General features: G+C 41.0%; 1 protein-coding gene across 6 annotated transcripts in view; it reads right to left on the reverse strand.

The window, feature by feature from the left end:
• The window catches only part of smap1 (small ArfGAP 1), a 355,453-nt gene that overhangs the window by 106,632 nt on the left and 227,830 nt on the right, over positions 1-20,991 (reverse strand). The gene's annotated exons all lie outside the window — the stretch shown is intronic.

Raw genomic sequence — 20,991 nt, forward strand, 5'->3', positions numbered from 1 at the left:
CTTTATTATGCAGCTGTTGTGATACCTTATTTAAATGTAAGTACTTCACCTTCTCTGTCTTAATGCCATGTTCCTTTAGGGAACTTTCTTTCATTGCTCCCATTTAAAAAAAGCTAATTAACCTCAGAGAAAAGAAATTAATCTACAGGTCCACTGTAACCTTTTTAAAGTATCAGCATTAAAGATTTAGTGATATCTTGTGAGCAGGCGACTTTGTTGCCATGGTAATGATGAAGTGATGGAACAAAAGCAGCATGGACATTTCCTCATCCTCTTTCATCTCTATTTATCAGATCATGTGTCTTGAACATTACATTTTTCTCTCTCCTTCCAAAAAGAAAGGCACATCAGAACGATAGTGTTCAATTTCAGCCCGATTATCCAATGATCCGTTCACCTAATGATGTTCATAGAAGCAGGCTCAGGATTCAATGTGTACTTAAAAACCTATTTCTGTAGCAATGTTCCCATCCCAAGAGGTTTTAAGCCAGTAATATGAAAAATGAATTCAAGTCTCAGAACCTGCAATCACTTTGTTCACATTAGAAAGGGAAAGGTTTGCTCGTTTATTTACAACATATAACAAGGATAAAGAGTCAAAGTAACAAAGATTTTGAAATGATTTTCAAAAAAAGCCATTTTCTACAAAACAAAGACGACGCTGAAAAAGAAATCAATGAGATAAATAACATCCATCAATAGATCGATAACCATATTTTACTCTAAATTATATGACATTCACAATGCAAATAGTAAAACTAATAAGAGGCACTTAAAGTCTTAACCATATTAATGCATTTACTGACAGAAAGCACTGCCTGTAAAGCCATGTCATTAGCTTCTTCTAAAGCACCAATTTGTTTCAATATCACACACAAATCCAAGTACAGAGATAAAGACTGACAAAACCTACAGTTCAGTTATCTTGAAATAAATCTTTCCTCAATTAACCATCTCTAAACCTAGGGAAGGTGAACAGAAAATATCAATTACTGCTTCGATAAAATTGAGATGGTCATTCCCCCACCCCACAAATGCGAATGGATGTTAGTAGGTGAAGTGCTCAGACCACAAAAGTGCCAGGTTTACGTCAGTCTGTACAGAATTAGGTGACTTCAATTTAGCTCCCAATTAGGGGTGATTTTGTACTAAGCGCCCATGCCCACTGGAACTAGGCTGGCCTCAAGGAAAATGCCTTTGTTTCCTCCATTGCTAAAGCAACCTTCAAAAAGCTTGGCTGCCACTTGGAGCAAACACTTCATTTCCCCCACCTACTCTAAAATCTATAGAATAACCAGGTCAGTCAAGAATTGGATGCTACCTCCATATCCAAGGAAACTCCAACACACCTCACATCTAATGACACAAACAGAAGTCTGTTGATAGGCAATCTCTCTCATTTCTAGCCCCAAGCTTCTTTCACCACACCATTTTCTTTGCATTTCACTTTTTTATTTAATAGCACAATTGTCAGTGCCCCTCGGAACAATCCAGTTATTCTTTGACCTCCATTTGTAGCATCCTACATGTTCTTTCTATCCCCTTTGTTGTCACAATGCTGAAATTTAGGCTCATCTTCTAGTCAGACTCATTTAGTTTCCTTAACACTAACCTGTTGCACTCTGAACCTCTGTCATCTTCCTCTTAGAGCACAGTGGAGCATAAACACCAACATGGACCAGTTGGGCAGTACATTCCACAAAACTGTTTCCAAAATCTACAAACCAAAGTTGTGCATCTCTCGGAGGTGAAGTCAACAATGAGGAAGTTGTTATAAACTTCAAGAAAACAGACAGGCTAGTGGAATAAGCAGACACAAGGCAGATGAAATTCAATGTAGAAAAATATGAAGTGATACATTTTGGTCGGAAGAATGAGAGAAGGCAATACAAGCCAAATGGCACAATTTTAAAGCGGGTGCAAGAACAGAGACACCTGGGGGTGTTTATGCACAAATCTTTGAAAATGGCAGGACAGGTTAACAAAGCAATTAATAAAGCTTATGGGATCCTGGGCTTTATGAACAGAGGCAGAGAGTACAAAACCTAGCAAGTTATACTGAACTGATATAAAACACCAGTTCAGCATCAGCTGCAGTACTATGTCCAAATCTGGGCACTACACATTAGGATGGATGTGAAGGTTTGGAGAGGGTAGAGAAGAAATTTACTAGAATAGTTACAGAGATAAGAGATCACAATTACGTAGATAAACTGGAGAAGTTGGAGTTACTCTCCTTAGAGTAGAGAAAGCCAAAAGGAGGTAGGTGTTTAAATTCATGAAGAATTTAAGTAGAATAAATAAAAAAGAAACTGTTTCCAATGGCTGAAGGTTCAATAATGAGAGGACAAAAATTTAAGGTGATTGGCGAAAGAACCAGAGGCGACACAAGGAAAATTATTTTTACGCAACAAGTGGTTAGGATTTGGAATGTACTGCCTGATACAGTGGTGGACAAAGATTCAACAGTAGCCTTCAAAAGGGAATGGGAGAAATTATGGAAGGAGAAAGAATTGCAGGGAATTGGGCAAAGAGCCGGGGCGTGGGACTAACTGCAATGTTCAAAAGAGCCAGCACAGACTCAATGGGCTGACTGGCCTTCCCCCTGTGCAGTACTGTTCGATGATTTTATAACCTAGTGACTCCTCCTGGATTTACCTTATCTTCTCATTTACTCTTAACATTAGTGGGGTCCATCACTATGGCCCTTCATCTCGATTTTGCAATACAAACGGAATGTAAACTAAGTTATGTGGTCTTAGCTCTTGTTGTAACATTTTATTGCCATCAAGATGTCAACTGAAAGTGCCAGAGGACTGGAGAATTGCAAATGTTGTACCCTTGTTTAAGAAAGGGTGTAAGGATGAGCCCAGCAACGATAGGCCAGTCTGTTTAACCTCAGTGGTAGGAAAGCTATTAGAAACGATAATCTGGGACAAAATTAACAGTCACTTGAACAAATGTAGATTAATTAAGGAAAGCCAGCATGGATTGGTCAAGGGCAAATTGTGTTTAACTATCTTGCTCGAGTTTTCTGATGGAGGTAGCAGAGGGTTGATGAGGGTAATGTGGTGCACATTGACTTCCAAAAGGCATTTGACAAATTGCCACGTAACAGCGAAGGAATAAAAGGGACAGTAGCGGCATGGATACAAAATTGGTTGAGTGACAGGAAACAGTAGTGAACAGTTGTTTTTTGGACTGGAGGAAGGTTATACAGTGGTATTCCCCTGGGTTGGTATTAGAGTCAGAGTCATAGAGATACAGCACCGAAACAGGCCCTTCGGCCCAACGAGTCCACACCGACCATCAACCACCCATTTATACTAATCCTACATTAATCCCATTTTCCCTCTCACACGTCCACCTTCCCTCAATTCTCCGACCACCGACCTACACTAGGGGCAATTTTTACAATGGCCAATTTACCTATCAACCCGCAAGTCTTTGGCATGTGGGAGGAAACCCACGCAGTCACAGGGAGAATTTGCAAACTCCACAGGCAGTACCCAGAACCAAACCCTGGTCGCTGGAGCAATGAGGCTGCGGTGCTAGCGACTGCGCCACCCATATGGATATGGAGAAAATTTGGCTAACTGGTGTTGAGGTGCAAATGAGACAATCTAAATGAATGGCAAAGCAGGCTCGAGGGGCTAAATGACCTACTCCTTTTTCTATGTTGCTGAAAAAAATTAATTTTTACACAACAGCAAAGTCCAAGTCTGAGTGATTTGAGCCCTAGCTATTTACCTGTAAACCACATCCCTCGATCCTTTAATAAAAACAAAAAGTGCTAGCAATACTCAGCAGGTCAGGCAGCATCTGTGGAGAGAGAAGCAGTGTTACAGCCAGGTGAGAAGAGGTCTAGGGGTTCCCTCTCAGCCTTTGCCTGGTTTAACTGTGACAGGGTTTAATTTTAGAAACACTGTGTTTTTAGCTCCCCCCTCAGTGAATCCTTGTTCACTGCTCCAATTCTAAAGCAAAGAAATCAGACAGGTTTCCTTAAGACCCCTGCTTTACCTGATATGTATTAATGACCAAGAATTGGATGTACAGGGCACAATTTTAAAGTCTGCAAATAAGACAAAACTTGGATGTACTGTGAACTGTGAGGAGGATAGTGATAAACTTCAAGAGGACACAGGCTGGTGGAATGAGCAGTCAAGTGGCAGATGAACTTTAACGCAGAAAAGTGTGACCAGATAATTATCTGGAGGGAAAAAAAAATTCAGGGCTACAGGGAAAAAGGTGGGTAAGTGGGTAGGTGAGTTGCTCTTGCACAGAACTGGCTGAATGGCCTCCTTCTGTGCTATAACCATTCTATGAATCTATTCTATGATTATCGGCAGAAGATATAAAAGGATATTTGTACTTTAAGATTGGGAAGTAAAAAAAGTACCCAAGTATGTGGTGATGCAATACAAGACTGACCACCTCCAGGCGCTTACCCATTGTCTCTCGAGATAAGGAGGCCAAAGAAGAAGAAAGAATACAAAACTGATCCTGAGTGTTTTAACTGCTAAGTCCTATGTTCCTATGTTCAATGTTCATTTAAAAAGCACACTATTACATTTATTTTAAAACACAGAACCCTAAGTTAAATAAGATGCCCGTTCTGAGTCATCTTTGTTTATACTGGAACAAATTAAAAGAATTAATTTTCTTGCAACTTAAATTACCCTTTTTGAAAGAGTACAATTAAGTGCATTTTCTAAAACTAAACTGACCAGATGTCATCGCCTGAAAATATTTGGCTCAATTCTCAATGAAAGCAGTTCACCTAGAATATTTGATTGGCTCTGCACTGAAAAAAGACTTGCATTTACGTAGGGCCTTTCATGACCACCAGACATCTCAAAGTGCTTTACAGTCAATGAAGTACATTCTTTTAACTGTAGTTACTGTTGTAATACAGGAAATAATTGTACTACAATCAGGCTGGTCAAGTCTAGCTGATCATGGCTTAATAACAGAAGCACAGCTTTAAGTCTATTTTAGTCTGTTTGTCTCCATGATCATACATCTCACTCCACAATTACTAATATACCAATTACACCACAATATTTTTGTTACTTTACCTGTAGAAAAGTCTAAGTAAAAATCTTCAAGCAAACATTAGCAGGAAAGTTTATTGCAAATATTTTGGCTCCAGCTTAATTGCTCAATTTGTGGTGGTGGACAGAGCAAATATAGAGTGAACAATGGATTGGTTCTTGACTGAGTGAGTCTTTTGAGAGAGAGCAGGGACTTCATACAAGGGTTGAAACGGATAAGCATCGAGATGTTTTGAACACCTGCTCTTGATTGTTCACCACGATACCCAAAAGTCACTCCTCTGACCACTATCAGGCTTTCCTGTATATTATGCTTCCCTATTCCCCACTTTCTTCATGCATGCTCCCTTATAAAAGCACCAAACACTGGAATAGTGAAGCCATTACATTATGATCAACGGGTATTAAGCCCAATTAGGGTCCATACTGCAGCTTCAATTTCCTCTTTTAGGTGGGACTTCAGCAAGTTCCTTGGTTGTATGAATCTCGCTATCAGTACTCTAATGATTTGAACAGATCAGTGGATAGGGGTCGGAAGTCAAAAATGTAGAAGTCATGCTTCAACTGTACAGAACGCTGGTCGTACTCCATCCAGAGTAATGCAGTCAGCTTTCAGCACCACACCTCAAGAAAGACTTATTGGCCTTGGAAGGGTATGTGCAGATTCACCATAGGTGTACCAAGGCTATGAGGATATATTGCACAATCACGTCTTTTATTCCCTCGAGTTCAGAAGCTGTTCCAATCAAGGTTGTTTAAAATGATAATATGGGAGATAAAGAGAAGCTATTTCCTCTGGTGCGGGATTACAGAACACAACGACAATTGTAAAATTAGAGCCAGGCCATTTAAGAGTGAAATCAGGAAACACCATTTCACGCTAAGTGTGGAGATCTGGAAAACACTGTCCCAAAAGGCTGTGGATGTTGGGTCACTTGAAATTTTCAAGATTGAGGTCGATAAGATTTTTGTTGGGTACGGACATCAAGGGATATGGAGCAAAGGCAGGTAAAATGGGGCTGAGGTACAGATCAATCACGATCTGACTGAATGGCAGAATAGGCTCAAGGCGCTGAATGGCCTACCCCTATGTTTTTAATGGTGTCTGGTGTCTGATCCTACCACATTTTTCCTCCTCAATTAGGTGCTTCTTTATTTCCCCCTTCTCGCTACCTGCCTCAAATGCTCTGCCTGCAGTTTTGATTTTACACATCGTAAATGGGCCAAGTCAAAATACATCCTGACAATATATTTTTGTATCAAAGGATTGTACATATTCTTCGAGGATCTGGGAGCCATTTTAAAGTATGAACTTGCCTGAAACAGGTAGGGGAAACAGTAGTATAGCCCCTGTAGATTGGTGATACAGTACCTATTACATTGCCTACAGAGCTATTGTGACCCGGTTTTCTCAAGGACAAACAAGAATTCCAACAAACATGCCCAAATTGAAAATGCAGGAATGATAAAACACTGCACCAGTAGAAACTATGTAAACAATAGCTCGAATATAGTCAAGTTATCATCGGAATTTAAAAAAAAAAATAACAAACTGAGGTTTGTTTTCCCTACAGACACTGGGCTGTACTTTGAACAGAATTTCTTCCCCATCTACTCAAACTGCCATTTCTACTTAAGAATGAGGCAGCTTTTTTGACTTAACACTAGCCTGAAGCCAGCACACTCAAAGATAAATATTATTGGGAGTGTAATAGAGTGGGTCGATATTGTACAACAGTCCACTTAGTGGCCCTCTGGTACATAGGAAGCATCTTAGTCTGTACTGATATTTGAAAGTGAAATTTTTTTTTAAAACACAGACAGTAGTTAGGATATGGAATGCACTGTCTGAAAGTGAGGTAGAGGCAGATTCAAATAAGGCCTTCAAGAGAATTGGATAATTATCTGAAGAGGAAAATTTGCAGGGCTATGGGGAAAAGGCCAGAGAGTGGGACTGGATGAGTTGCTCTTGCAGAGAACCAGCATGGACACAACGAGCCAAATGGCCTCATTCTGAGCTGTAACCATTCTGTTGGTAGTTCAATTTGCTCTGCCACCATGTTGCATTCTGCAGGCTTTATGAAAACTGCTTCAAATGCCTGTACATAAAATACTGGAAACATTGGAAAGTAACTTGCATCTGTGATTGATGCTTCTGCAGCTTCAATTTTAAGCCGATTTCTCAGACTCCGAGGAGGAGAATGGTCAAATTACAGAATTGCAGAGTTTCTCTGCTGGCTTCTGCTTTCATTATACTGAATCTGGCAGCAGCTAATTGCTGCTTCCGTTACTGCTTCATATCAGACCAGCTCCAAGCAGAATTCGGAGCACTTTCACTTACTGCAAACTTGCTTAAAATTAAAAAGCATAATTACACAACTTCAGTTATTTAAATAAGTTGCAATTTTAAGTCATTTATTTCATTTGCAAAATTCCAAAATTGTGACAGTCCCAGTGATGGTAGATTATTACAACAAAAAACCTCAACTATATGTCTGTAAAAATCCATAAATTATACAGACACTGGAGAAAGCTAGCTCACACTGATCAATTAACATTGAAGTACAAGCTTGACCGATCGACACCCAGCATAAACTATGACCTTCTGATCCAATCGCATAAAAATGTGCAATAAAGGAGGAGCTGGGAACCTTCACAATAAACACAATATTAATTTAAATACTGTTGCTACTACCATCTAGTTTCATGGTTGATCTTAATATTTTTAGAGCTAACTTTTCGTTTTGGGGAAATTAAATTTATAAATGCAAGGTAATTGAAACTCTGGAATTCAGAAGTTGCTAGACCACCTAAGGTAGTTACATTTCAAAGGTCTTTACATGGTACTTACAGGGTCAGAGTTAGAGGGATGAGTGCCATAAAACAGCAGGTGGACCCTTTTAGTTGGGGAACTGAAGACAGTAAGTCTTGAGAAAATTGCCCTGTCTTTGTTAGCAATGTGAATTATTCGCGTAAGCTTCAGAGCAAAGGTTTTGTTTTGAAGTTAGTAGTTCAATTAGTTTAAATTTCTATCTGGGACCTCCCAAATGTACCACATTGCTATCGAGATGCATTCTGCAGAAAGATGCCTTTCTGGGTCTGGTGTTTTATCTCTGATTTCTCACAGAAAGTTCAGTGAGTGTTTTGGCTGCAGCAGTATCCAATAGCAAAGGGTTAGAGGAGCCAAGAGTGCTTTTTGATTTTAAGTCACGATACAAGAGTGCCAGCGAGGCTCATGTTTGATCTGGGAAATCCACAATTGTGAGGTGTTGAAGAGTTGAGGGGTTCACTTTACCAGATGCTGGCGGAGGAACTCCAAGAGATCCCATACCTTGGAGGATAACTGTAACACTAAGGAGAGTCAAAGAGAGTTCCTGAGAGCTGTGCCAAGGTATGCCTTGTATTGGTCCCAAGAGAAATGAAGGAACCCTCAAGATCCTGTAAAGTATCAGGGGGACTTTAAATGGAGAGTGTTCTATTGAGATTTTAGCTTGAAGTATAAGTGATTATAAATTAATGTTAAGTTAGTAGTGCTTGCTTTGTTTAACTCTTATACAATAAAGGTTTTTGTTTAAAATGTGAAATCTTGTGGCATAATTCTTTCAGTTAGTAACTGGGAGTTTGAATTTTTTTTTTAATAGTTACTGGTCTCTTACAGGATCATAACAATACCTTAGTTGTCACTAGTCCCAAGTTTGGCCCAATCGCCTTGCTGCTTCCTTAGAAAATATACAAATACCAAGTCAAATTTATCCTTCAAAGAAACAAGCATATGTATATCAACTTATTTCCTCAAGATTAGAAGTCAGTCCAATTCCCTTTAGTAATCACAAAGGGCAAAGACAACCACCGGCTAACGCCAACAATGCTGTTGGTTGAATCCAACCTCAGAAACCTATATTTCATTGGAGACATAGCTGACAATAAGATTGTGAAATAACATCTTGGTTAGTTTGCACAGTAGAGATGATGATTATTTTGTTCTAATAAAAATTTGAACATTCCAAAAAGCTGAGGAAGGATTTGAATGGAGGAAGGCATCGAGACATTTGCTTAACCTCCTCAGGAGTTGTGAAAGTATCAGGGTAGGCATCACGTTAGCATGATCAGCGATCCCAATCGAGCGAAGCGTGCAAAACATAATCTCAGAGCGCAAGAGATAGATCACAACAACCTCACAAAAGGAGTCCAGCCAGGGCTGTGCAAAGATCCAACCTAACAAGAAGCAGCAGCCGTGCTGCTAATTCTACTCTTCAATGTGGTGCAGAGAACTGAAAGTGACTCCCACCTCCAATCTGAAATTATAACCACCAGAAATCTACAACACCTCAACAAATTCACGATTACAAACAACCCAGGCTTGGTCCTTTTAATAGAGACTTTTCTACTTCAAAGATTCAACAGGTTTACCGTAACCACCTTGAACTCTTACCCTTTATTGTTTTTCTATCTTCGAGAGTGCATGAGAGAGTAAATGCGTGTGTGAGTGGTGTTGCAAACAATTTGGGAAAATGAATACTGTTCAATAAACAGTTCATCTTCTGTTTCAGATCTACATGAAAACCTGTCACAGCCTGTTTATTTGGCAAGTAAAACAATCAGGCTAACATCACATCAAACAAAACGCGATTGTGGGCAGCTGGGAGGTGAACAGTGGGAACCATCCACACCCCCTTACCGCCTGTCCATAACAACAGTCATGATATTGCAGTTATGATATCTCTTTCTCCTGTACTAGTACCAATTAATTTTGACTTGAAAGACAGATTGGAACAAATCACTTGCCCCAACATCTCTCAGCTCCTCAAAACTATCCCTTACAGGAATAGAATGATAAACACATGACATGCAATGTTTGAAAAATGAATGTGACTATCAGACAATGAATCTGTCTTTCTTTCTCATTCACCATTCCCCAAGCATTGATGAAATGTACCAATATAGCACAAATTTGAGGGGTATGGTGAAGGGCTCATTACACCAGCTGTCAGAATTGGTGCATCACAGGAGATCGTGTGCTGCTGCAGGTCCAGACATTGTGATAAATGGATGAGAGCTGCTCCATGTGGCAGCCTTGCATGTATCATCAATCAGAGCCCGATTGACAGATACTGGAAAGCAACAGGGGGAGTGACTCTTAGCCTGGCTGAAAGGCCTGCTACCCGACCCAAACCCAACGACGTGTCGGGTTCGGTTCGGGTCGGACAACTAGGTCCGGCATTCGGGGTCGGGTCAGGCCGGGCTGGATCGGACATGCTCTCTCACACATCAGACCCGAGCAGGCCTTTACACTGGTTGCTTTTTTTTCCTGTGAATGGTCGCAATGAAGGCATTGTTAACCAGCCATTTATCTGTTGCATCATCACCGATTTACCTTGTATCCTTCGTCCAAGGAAGAGACGACCTGTCAAGACTACCTCGACATTTCTCTTACATAAGAATAAATCGAAGCAATTTAGGACAGAGGAGGGAATTTTTTTTTTTTAAAAAGGTTTCCAAGGCAGTGGATTGCACAACCACAGCTAAAGATGGAACAATATGTTAGATTGGTAATTCATGGAAAGGGAAATAAGTAGCAGAATTGAGTAGTACAAAAGCAAAATACTGCGGATGCTGGAAATCTGAAACACAAACAGAAAATGCTGGAAATTCTCAGGTCAGGCAGCATCTGTTTTCTGATGAACTGTCACGACCTGAAATGTGAACTCTTTCTCTCCACAGGTGCAGCCTGACCTGCTGAGTATCTCCAACATTTTCTGTTTTTAGTTTAGAATGGAGTAGGATTGGAACTGCTGCTCACATGGAGAATACAAATCAAAACAGACTGGCTGGGTTATTTTGGTGCTGTAATATCTATATAATTCTATGCAACATAATTAAGATACGTGATGGTGGATAAATTATGACAATATTTTCACAAAGATGGAAATTGACCTTGGTAAAAATGAGGCCGAGTCCCAAGAAGTGCCCCATTAGAATGTCAAACCAAATATGACAATACCCAATAAGAGCATGCCGATACGACTGCTAGGAGCTGAAGAACATCTCACCTATGCAGTAAAGTGCAAGTTGTGGGTTCAGTGAAGAACTAAACAAAGGTCGCAATTGGAAATAGTGTTAGCTTAACTGGGCATAATTTCTGAAACATTTGCATTAAATGGGACATCAAAGGTGAACCCCAGACGTTCTACTTAAACAGATCACAAAGAAAATAGCTTTAACATGAACCCAAATAGAACTAGGTTACCAATATTGAACAGATACTGCATATATTCCAAGATGTGAGGAACAATGCATGATACAGGACTAACTGACTGGATACCAAAGTATAGACTTCATTTTACATTATAATCTCTATTAATGGCACTAATTAAAATACCTATTACCTGCCATGGAAGATCCTGACTAAAAGTCATCTTCCTATAGCCAAGCTACCAACTTGAATTTTTGTGTGCTTGCAGTAGACTTGTCAAAAGAAATCCCTTCTGCGCAGCAACAGGATCTTGATTCTACTCATTAAGGGTGTCTGCAATCATGGTTTACAGGACCAGTGGAGTCATTGGTATTAAATTTATTCCCTGCCAGCATCTTTCAAGTTGTCAGTGGGATCTGGAACCAGGCTGACAGGGTCTGTTTTTATATAGAAATCCAGGCTTGTGGCTATCTGAATATGCAAACAGCTCCACCTCTTGGCAAAAGGGGGATGGTGGCCTAGTGGTACTATCAATGGACTAAACCTAGAAGCTATCACTAATCCTCCACGGACGCGAGTTCAAAACAACTGGTAAAATTTAAATTCAATAAGTAAATAAATCTGGAATTCACAGCTAGTCGCAGTAATGGCAACCAAGAAATGATGAGATTGTTGTAAAAACCCATCTGGTTCATTACTGTCCTTTAGGGAAGGAAATCTGCTGTCCTTACCTAGTCTGACCTACATATGACTTCAGACCCAGAGCAATGTGGTTATATCTTAACTGTCCTCTGAAATGGTCTGGCAAGCTGTTCAGTTGTTTCAAACCACTAAAGAAAAGTTGAAGAATAAAACTAGACAAACCAACCAGCATCGATCTAGGTACTGGAAACAACCACAAAGCACCCTGTCCATTGACCCTGCAAAGTTCTTACTAACATTTGGGGACTTGTGCTGAAATTGGGAGAGCTATCCCACAGACTAGTCAAAAGCAAAATACTGCGGATGCTGGAAATCTGAAATAAAACGATTTACTTGTACTTCTTTCAATGTAGTATACTGTATTCGCTGCTCACAATGTGGTCTCCTCTACATTGGGGAGACCAAGCGCAGACTGGGTGACCGCTTTGCAGAACACCTCTGCTCAGTGCGAAAGCAGGACCCCGAGCTTCCGGTTGCTTGCCATTTCAACACTCCGCCCCCCGCTCTCATCTCTGTCCTGGGATTGCTGCAGTGTTCCAGTGATCAACGCAAGCTCAAGGAACAGCATCTCATTTACCAATTAGGCACACTACAGCCTGCCGGACTGAACATTGAGTTCAATAATTTCAGAACATTATGGGCCCCCCATTTTACTTTTATTTTTAGTTATTTTTTTTCTTTTTCCTTTTTTTAAATATATTTTTTGTTTATTTTATTTTATTTCATCTTGGTTTGTTCAGTTTGCATACCCACTGTTTTTTTTTCATGTTTGTACTTGTGGCTTTTCAATTTTCAGTCCGTTAACACCCTTTCTGTACTAATGCTTTGTCTTTCAACACACCATTAACATATCTTTGCTCCATGACCTTCTGGTCTATTCTGTGACCTCGTCCTATCTACACCTTCTCCTTTGTTATCTCTTGCCCCACCCCCACTTTACTTGCTTAAAACCTTTCACATTTCTAATATTTGCCAGTTCTGCAGAAGGGTCACTGACCTGAAACATTAACTCTGCTTCTCTCTCCACAGATGCTGCCAGACCTGCTGAGTATTTCCAGCATTTCTTGTTTTTATTACTACAGACTAGTCAAGCCTGACATAGTCATACTCACTGAATAATACCTTACAGACAATATCCCAGACTCCTCCATCACCATCCCAGGGTATGTCCTGTCCCTCCACAGTGGTAGACAGTTGGGAAGGAGGTGCCCTGGGAGTCCTTATTAACTGCACCCCATGAAGTCTCATGACATCAGGTCAAACATGGGCAAAGAAATCTGCTGACTACCACCCTCAGCTGATGAATTAGTACTCCTCCATGTTGAACACCACTTGTAAGAAGCACTGGAGGTAGCAAGGGAACAGAATGGATGGGGAACTTCAATGCCAATCACCAAGAGTGACCGAGAAGCACCACTACTTGCTGAGTCCTGAAGGACACAGCTCCCAGACTAGGCCTGCGGCATGTACAGGAACCAACAAGAGTGAAAAATCTGCTTGACCTCACCCTCACCAATCTACCTGTCGCAGATGCATCTATCCATGACCATTTTGGTAGGAATGATCACCATACAGTCCTCAAGGAGGACTGTTATGACGGTGCTTCTATACTTTTTGTTAAGTATTTTTTTTGAGGACTCATGTATTTTAGCATTAAGGACATTTATTTATTTGGGAAAACTGAAAAGGATTCCATGGATTTTTTTTCACTGAGGTTATTGAAGGGACTCAGAGGTCTTGTTTGAAAACAAGATTTGTTGGAAGTCGTCTGTCTTCAGTGGGTTTTTTTTGACCTAGGGAAGATATTCACAGAGAAGTGACAGGTCAAGATTTATAGGGGTCAGGAGGCTTGACTCTTGAAATATTGTTTTTGGTTTTGTTTGGACAGTGTTCTGAAAGGAGTTTAAAAATCAACCTGCCAAGGATAAAACACCAGCAGCCTAAGCAGCCTAAGGCAAAAAGGGAACTGTCATATTTCAATCTGTGTGTTAATGCTTTGCTTCGTTACTGATTAAGTCTAGTTTTATAAAAAACTGATAATTTTGTTGTTTATGAAAGAAACCTGGTTGGTGTATTTTATTCTGGGATAAAAATAGAGTCTGTGATTGACCATATGGGTAACTGGGTAACCTGCAGAGAAGTGGAACTAGAAAAAACAGTGCACTCCTCCTGCCTCTGTCCGAACAAATTGTTCATCATCTTGTGCGGCATGACCACTCTGTGCTAAATGGGATAGATTCAGAACAGATCAAGCAGCTCAAACCTGGGCATCCATGAAGTGCTGTGGGTCATCAGCAGCAGCAGAATTGTTTTCAGCCACAATCTGTAATCTCATGGCCCAGCATATCCAACACTCTCCTATCACCATAAAGCCAGGATCAACCCCAGTTCAATGTGGAGAGCATGCCAGCAGCAGCATCAGGCATACATAAAAATGAGATGCCAACCTGCTGAAACTACAACACATGATTACAGACATATTAAACAGCTGAAGCAGCAGGCAATAGAGAGAGCTAAGCAATCCTACAACCAACTGATCAGATCAAAGCTCTGCAGTCCTGCCACATCTAGTTGTGAATGCTTGTGGACAACTAAAAAACTAACTAGAGGATGAGGCTCCACAAACATCCTCATCCTCAATGATGGGGGAGCCCAGCACAACGGTGCAAAAGTCAAGGCTGAAGCATTTTCAACCATTTTCAGCAGAAGCGTCGAGTGGATGATCCATCTCAGCTACCTGCAGTCCCCAGTATTACAGATACCAGTCTTCAGCCAATTCAATTCAATTCACTCCACATGATATAAAAGAACAGCTGAAGGCACTGGGTACAGCGAAGCCTATGGGCCCCAATAACATTCCAGCAGTAGTACTGAAGATTGGTGTTCAAGAACTACCCACATCCCTAGTCAAGATATTCCAGTGCAGCTATAACATTGGGATCTTCGAAATCATGTGGAAAACTGCCTAGGTATGTCCTATCCACAAAAAGCAGGACAAATACAATCTGGCCATCAGTCTACTCGCCATCAGCAAAGTGATGGAAGGGATTGTCAACAGTGCTATCAAGCAGCACTTACACAGAAATAACCTGCTCACCAATGATCAATTTGGGTTCCACCAGGGCCACTCAGCTCCTGGCCTCATAACAGCTTTGGTCCAAATGTGGACAAAACAGCTGAATTCAAGAGGTGTTATAGCCCTTGACAACAAGGCAGCATTTGACCAAGTGTGGAGCCCTAGCAAAAGTGAAGTCAATGGGAATCGGGGGTAAAACTGTCCACTGGTTGGAGTCATACCTAGCACAGAGGAAGATGGTTGTGGTTGTTGGAGGCCAAAAGTTTAAGCCCCAGGACATCGCTGCAGGAGTCCCTCAGGGTAGTGTGCTAAGCCCAACAATCTTCAGCAATCTATGACCATCCCTCCATCATAAAGGTCAGAAGTGGGAATGTTCACTAATGATTGCACAGTGTTCAGTAGCATTTGTGATTTTTCAGATACTGAAACAGTCCAAGTCCACATGCAGCAAGGCCGGGACAACATTTGACTTGGGCTGATAAGTGGCAAGTAACATTCCTGCCACACCAGTGACAGGCAATGACTATCTCCAACAACAAAGAATATAACTATCTCACCCCAACATTCAACTGCATTACCATTGCTGAAGCCCCCACCATCATCCTGGGAGTTACCATTGATCAGAAACCTACCTGGACTAGCCATATAAATATAGTGACAGCATATCAGAAGTTGGCAACTCTAAAAACATAAGAAATAGGAGCAGGAGTAGGCCATTTGGCCCCTTGAGACTGCTCTGCCATTTAATAAAATCATAGCTGATCTGAATCTGGCCTTAACTCCACTTTCCTGCCTGCCCCCGTGACCCCCCCCAAAACCCTCGACTCCCTTGTAGATCAAGGATCTGTAACACTGTTTTGAATATATTCAATGAACGAGCCTCCAGAGCTCTCTGTGGTAGAGAATTCCAAAGACTAATGACCCTCAGAGAAGAAATTCCTCATCTTAGTCTTAAATGGGAGACCCTTTATTTTGAAACTGTGTCCCCTAGTTCTAGATTCCCCCATGAGGGGAAACATTCAACATCTACCTTGTCAAGCCCCCTCAGAATCTTATAGGTTTCAGTAAGTCACGTCTCATTCTTCTAAACTTAATGAACATAGTCCCAACCTTTCCTCATGACAACCACTTCATCACAGGAATCAACCTAGTGAACCTTCTCTGAACTGCCTCCAATGAAAGTATATCCTTCTTTAAATAAGGAGACCAAAATTGTACACAGTACAATCAACACACTGTACAGTTGAAGCAAGACTTCCCTACTTTTATACTCCATCCCCCTTGCAATAAAGACCAACATATCGTTTACCTTCCTAATTATCTGCATGCTAACTTTGTGATTCATGTACGAGGATACCCAAATCCCTCTGTACTATTTCATTGTTTCCCATCAATTCTGCCGCCTCATCCTCTAACAGACCAACGTTTATGTTAGCTACTCTCTTCCTTTTCATATACTGTAAAAGCTCATATTTTTATATTTCTTCCTCGTTTAATCTCATTCTAATTTCTCCCTCTTTTTTTTGAAATGTCCTTCTTTGCTGGTTTCTAAACTTTTCCCAATCTTCTGCCTACCACTAATCTCCACAGCATTGCACGCCTTTTCTTTCAACTTGACTACATCACGGATGGTTCATCAGTCTCAGTCAGAGTCATAGCGTGATGCAGCACTGAAACAGGCCCTCCGGCCCACAGAGTCTGTGCCGACCAACAACCACCCATTTATACTAATCCTACATTAATCCCATATTCCCTACCACATCCCCACCATTCTCCTACTTGTAGAGTCTTTCTTTCTCAATGGTATATATCTTTGTTGAGAGTTATGAAATATCTCCTTAAATCTCAGCCAGTACTTATCTATCACGTTACCTTTTCCCAACCCACTTTAGCCAACTCTGTCTTCATCCTTTGTAGTTGTCTTTATTTAAGTTTATTTAAGGTTAAAACACCAGTTTCATAGCCAAGTTTCTCACCCTCAAACTGAATGTGAAATTATATCATGTTATGATCACTCTTGCCTGGAGGATACTTTAATTAATCCTCTCACATTACACTTTACCAGTTCTAAAACAGCCTATCCCTTGGTTGGTTCCAGAACTTATTGTTGTAAGAAACTGCCCCGAATACACTGCATGAACTCATCCTGAAGGTTACCTTTGCCAATTTGAGTATTCAACTGATATGAAGATTAAAATCACCTACAATTATCGCAGTACTTTTCTTACAAGCCCCCATTTTTTCTAAATTTACACTGTCCTACAGTGTGACTACTGTTAGGTGGCCTATTAACTACTTCCATCAGTGACTTCTTTCCCTTGCTATTTATTTCCACGCAAACTGATTCTACATCTTGATCTTCCAAGCCAAGATCATTCCTCACTATTGTATTGGCCTCATCCTTTATTGACAGAGTTACCCCACCTCTTTTTCCTTTCTTCTGATCTTTCTAAAGTGTCAAATATCTCTGAAAATCGAGTTCCCAGCGTTGGTCACTCTGCAACTACGTCTCTGTAATGGCTATCATATCATGCCGATTTACTTATATTTGTGCAATCAATTCATTCATCTTGTTATGAATGCTGCATGAATTCAGATAAAGAGCCTTTAATTCACTTTTTTTTTTAAAACCATTTTCCCCATGTCTGACTCAATTTACTGGTGCACCCTCATGTTTGTACGCTCTGTCCCTTCCTGTCACACTCTGGTTATCACTACCCCTATCGCTACCCAGCAATATTGCCTTGCCCTTTCTTGTTAACTTTCTAAAACTGCCCCTCATATGAACCCCTCCCCACCACCAACTATATAAGTTTAAAACCACTCTACCACCCGAGTTATATGATTCGCCAGGACACTGGTCCCAGCACGGTTCAAGGGAAGCTGTCCCAACAGGACAGCTCCCTTTTTGACCAGTACTGGTGCCAATTCCTCATGAAACAAAAGCCATTTCTCCCACACCAATCTTTGAGCCATACATTCAATTCTCTGAACTTATTTACACTATTCCAATTCACTCATGGTTCAGGTAGTAATCCAGATATTATCTTTGTGGCTCTGCTTTTTAATTTGGCCCCGAAATGATCATACTGCCTGAGCAGAACCTCTTTCTTAGTCCTATCTATATCGTTAAGTAACTACGTGAACCACAACAACTAGAAATTTCCCTTCCCACTCCAAGTTCGTCTCCAATCTCTGTGGCAAACAACACCTCCAGATCCCCCCACCCCCCACCCCTTCCCTACATTCAAACACTGACTACCCATGAAAAGTACATCACTAGCTGTAAAGCATTTGGGATGTCCTGAGATCACGAAAGGAACTACAGAAATTCTTTGTAGGTTTGCAGGACAGCCAGACTGATTGGTATCAACACCAAAAATTCAAGGAAAAACCTGAAGAGATGATAATGATCGGCCCTGGCCAGTTTAAGTAACAAAATACATGAAGTCAGTCTAATCTAATGCACTCCAAGGAAGGCTGGAGGTATCGTCCCACAAACTTTGCAGAGAGTTCTTACATAAGCAATGAAGAACCTTTAGCTAGGGGGGGGAAAAAGCAATCGGCACTTCCCCTACACTAACTGGAACTAAGGAATGGACAGCATGCAGCACCACCTAAATGCAGAGAAATGTTCACATGCTTAGCACAGGGTTTCTCCAGAACTTATCAAGTTAGGTTATCCTCCTATGGGGTTTTGAAAAGGAGAAAAATTCAAGGTGTTGGCTGCATTTACAAAATCTTTGATAGAGAAAGTTCATTTCAAAAAGGGTTTACCAAATAAATTAAGTTAAAATTGCAAATGAAAAGACAAACGATTCCGCTGAAAGTGAAATACAAGGCAAAATTTTTAATTTTACAAAATGAAGTGCGATAAAAATTCTGTAACTTGTTAGTTAATTAACAGTGCAAATGTAAAGTTCAGAACAAATTTTAGATGATTTAGCCAATCTATAGAGAAGGAGCAGCTCTAGACATCTTCAAAGGGGATATGTTTTGACCTCACTTTGGAAGTTGATTTTGCAGTCATAGAATTTCAATGCTAAAGAATTCATAGATTCTGCCATAATCCAATTTACCAAGTTTAAAGACAATCACTGATCAATATTTTCTCATTTGCTATAGAATTTTGATATGAGAAATATCTCTTTCTTCAGACTATTGAATAAGCAACTTTGTCCAAGCTCCATTAATTTGGGAGAAAAGAATCCTTAACTTGATTTAAATTGAACTGGTGTGTGTACTGACTGTCGTGATCATTTACATCCAGATGCTTTAAGAACATTGCAATAGACAATGTGTGCAGCTTAAGAAATAGCAAGAGGAGGTAAAATGAAGATTTTATAAATAAAGCCAAATAGGTTTTCATTGACAGCAAAACAAACCATTTCAAAATCAAAACAACTGACAGCAAAAAAAAAGATATGCATTCAAGATAAAAATGAACTTGCACTTTCACCACATGGAGCCAAATTGTAATTCAGATAAAAATAAGACAATTTGTCAAAAAAATTGCCGAGTTGTTTCGTCAACATCTGTTGAAAGCAATCTATTTCAGCAGGGAGATTCAAAATCTTCTTTGGCCTCCTTATCTCGAGAGACAATGGATACGCGCCTGGAGGTGGTCAGTAGTGTGTGGAGCAGTGCCTGGAGTGGCTATAAAGGCTAATTCTAGAGTGACAGGCTCTTCCACAGGTGCTGCAGAAAGATTTGTTTGTCGGGGCTGTTACAGTTGGCTCTCCTCTTGTGCTTCTGTCTTTTTTCCTGCCAACTGCTAAGTCTCTTCCACTCGCCACACTTTAGCCCCGCCTTTATGGCTGCCAGCCAGCTCTGGCGAACGCTGGTAACTGACTCACACGACTTGTGATCAATGTCACAGGACTTCATGTCGCGTTTGCAGACGTCTTTAAAGCGGAGACATGGACGGCCGGTGGGTCGGATACCAGTGACGAGCTCGCTGTACAATGTGTCTTTGGGGATCCTGCCATCTTCCATGCGGCTCACATGGCCAAGCTATCTCAAGCGCCGCTGACTCAGTAGTGTGTATAAGCTGGGGGTGTTGGCCGCCTCGAGGACTTCTGTGTTGGAGATACGGTCCTGCCACCTGATGCCAAGTATTCTTCGGAGGCAGCGAAGATGGAATGAATTGAGACGTCGCTCTTGGCTGACATATGTTGTCCAGGCCTCGCTGCCATAGAGCAAGGTACTGAGGACACAGGCTTGATACACTCGGACTTTTGTGTTCTGTGTCAGTGCACCATTTTCCCACACTCTCTTGGCCAGTCTGGACATAGCAGTGGAAGCCTTTCCCATGCGCTTGTTGATTTCTGCATCTAGAGACAGGTTACTGGTGATAGTTGAGCCTAGGTAGGTGAACTCTTGAACCACTTCCAGAGCGTGGTCGCCAATATTGATGGATGGAGCATTTCTGACCTCCTGCCCCATGATGTTCGTTTTCTTGAGGCTGATGGTTAGGTCAAATTCGTTGCAGGCAGCCGCAAACCTGTCGATGAGACTCTGCAGGCACTCTTCAGTGTGAGATGTTAAAGCAGCATCGTCAGCAAAGAGGAATTCCCTGATGAGGACTTTCCGTACTTTGGACTTCGCTCTCAGACGGACAAGGTTGAACAACCTGCCCCCTGATCTTGTGTGGAGGAAAATTCCTTCTTCTGAAGACTTGAACGCATATGAGAGCAGCAGGGAGAAGAAAATCCCAAAAAGTGTGGGTGCGAGAACACAGCCCTGTTTCACGCCACTCAGGATAGGAAAGGGGTCTGATGAGGAGCCACCATGTTGAATTGTGCCTTTCATATTGTCATGGAATGAGGTGATGATACTTAGTAGCTTTGTTGGACAAAATTCAAAATATGCACTTCATATACAGTACTAAAATACAACTCTATTATAGAAGGCTTCCTAAAATTCTTCGTATTGTAAAAGTTGAAATGTCACTTACAATATGTCTT

Source organism: Heterodontus francisci, chromosome 3 (assembly GCF_036365525.1).
Source record: "Heterodontus francisci isolate sHetFra1 chromosome 3, sHetFra1.hap1, whole genome shotgun sequence".
NCBI classification, from domain to species: domain Eukaryota; kingdom Metazoa; phylum Chordata; class Chondrichthyes; order Heterodontiformes; family Heterodontidae; genus Heterodontus; species Heterodontus francisci.